At 38.0% G+C, this 2,102-nt stretch overlaps 1 protein-coding gene across 1 annotated transcript in view; it reads left to right on the forward strand.

Annotated features, from left to right (window-relative positions):
• The window catches only part of pkdcca (protein kinase domain containing, cytoplasmic a), a 30,212-nt gene extending 28,607 nt beyond the window's left edge, over positions 1-1,605 (forward strand). Inside the window, exon 7 of the mRNA XM_076285755.1 lies at positions 1-1,605. This exon is cut by the window's left edge and continues 487 nt beyond it. The gene's annotated coding sequence lies outside the window, so the exon portion shown is untranslated.
• Positions 1,606-2,102: the final 497 nt, after the last annotated feature.

The following is a 2,102-nucleotide window of genomic DNA, read 5'->3' on the forward strand; positions in this document are numbered from 1 at the left end:
CACTTCAAAGTAGTTGTTGTGATTATGACTTGAGGTTTAGTGTTTCTGTGTCTGTGTGTGCCTGTGCATCTGTGTGTGTGTGTGTGTGTGTGTGTGTGTGTGTGTGTTGCTCATGCATTCCAAACTTCCTGATTAAAAGATGGGCAATATAAAGAGGATTCAGGCTACAGCTGTGTAGGAGGAAGCCACCATATCTCTCTCTCTCTCTCTCTCTCTCTATCTCTCTCTCTCTCTCTCTCTCTCTCTCTCTATCTCTCTCTCTCTCTATCTATCTCTCTCTCTCTCTCTCTCTCTCTCTCTTTATATCTGTTTTTATTTTCGTCTCTTTTTCTTGAATTTCTCAGGTCATTTTGGTGCTAAAAGCAAAACAAAGCAAACGATTCTATGAATCAGTTACGTCTCTCTGTTTATTTTTCCTCTTTCTCTCTTTCTTTCTTTTTTCTTTCCTTCTATGTTACCATTCCTGCATCCCTCCTCACCAAATCCTGTGTTTCTATCTGACCAGCAGCACTTTTGAAGACAGAAGACAGAAGACAGGGTTCCATTTGTGTTATCAGTGCTTTAAAAAAAAACACTGCTTCAAAAGTTTTTAAAATGTATTTATTGAAATGGACAATTTGTTAAAGAATCTGAAGCATCTAGAACTCCAAAGTTCAAATGTAAAAGTGAATATTTGAAAGAATGTGTGGAATAGGGTGGGCTACAGAATGTGTTTCTTAAGTTTATTTTTTGTTAAATTGGTTGTAAAATTGGTTGTCCGTTGACTAAAGTTGAGAAGTTTAAGGCTTCTGATGTGCACCATCATACAGGTATACCTCAAGCCTTCTGGGTAATTCATGTAAATTAAGTCTTTTTTTTGTTAAGGAAAAAAATATATTGAAATGACAGGGTATTCACAGACTGAGCCAAGCATCACCTTCAACAGCGTATGTTTTTGTGAGGGGATAAAAATGATTTCTTAAATTCAATCATTGTGCCCAGTATGGTCATGTTAGTGTGTTTAGCATGGAGGTCAGAGGGAGGCCATTCATGTGCCTGAAAATCCACCTGATTTATATAGGAGAACTAATAACCCATTAAAATTGGAGCTACAGATAAAGAAAAAAACTAATAGGAAAATAAATCAGCTTCAGAATGATATTCATCAAGCTTGAAATTCATTTGGAAACTAAGTCACCTGAATGAAACTCCCCACTATAAGATAACCAGTAATGTACAGAATCCTACACATTATGGGGGGCAGTGTGAAACAGGAAGAACCTCAGTTTAATTCAAGAATGCTCGCTGGTTAGATTCAGTGAATGTTCAACATGATCACCTGTCTGAGAGGGCTGACTCCCACTGCCTGATGGGTAATAATGATTAGCCAGGAAGTCACTTGGTTCAGTGACTCTCCCTGTTTCCCAAGGAAATGTCACCGCTTTCAGTGAAAGCAAAAGAAAGAAGAGAAGGAACAATTGAATGATGGAGGGGAAAACTAAATTACAAGATTAAAAAAGACATGATTCAAAAACATTGCTTCCTATCTTGAATGTGAACATGTTGTATATAATCTTGATCATGAGATTGATATTTTTTTATATTGAAATAAAAATCAATGTGTCATGAGCGTGTTATGGCTGGCTCCTTCCATTATATTTCTTAGAAACCAACTTCATGTACAGTATGTCTCCTTTTCTGACTTGTAAGGATGAAGTATGTGCTGACATTGTTGTGGATGCACACATTTTACACTTAAATACAGTACACATGCATAGCCAGTGATTTAATTCCTATAGGAAAGCCACAAGTCATTAGTCATATAGACAGACATACACCCACATACAACACACACACACAATCAACATACGCGTGCACACGCACACACACTCACACACACACACACACACACAATAAGACAGAGAGAAAAGAAAGCAGAGACAAGACTTGTTTGAACAAATCTGTCTATAGCACTGTCTAAACACAAACCGCCTTGTGAAGTCTACATAATGCATCATCTGATTCAGTAAGCAGAGCTTCTTGTTTATGGTTTGCGGGGAAGAGGGGGAGGGAACTGAAAGGCTGAAATAAAGAGAGAGAGAGAGGCAGAGTGTGGCCACTGT

Source organism: Alosa pseudoharengus, unplaced genomic scaffold (genome assembly GCF_046254945.1).
Source record: "Alosa pseudoharengus isolate Yale_2024_CS ecotype anadromous, Long Island Sound unplaced genomic scaffold, YU_APseudo_1.1 YU_APseudo_1.1_scf_15, whole genome shotgun sequence".
Taxonomy (NCBI): Eukaryota; Metazoa; Chordata; class Actinopteri; order Clupeiformes; family Clupeidae; genus Alosa; species Alosa pseudoharengus.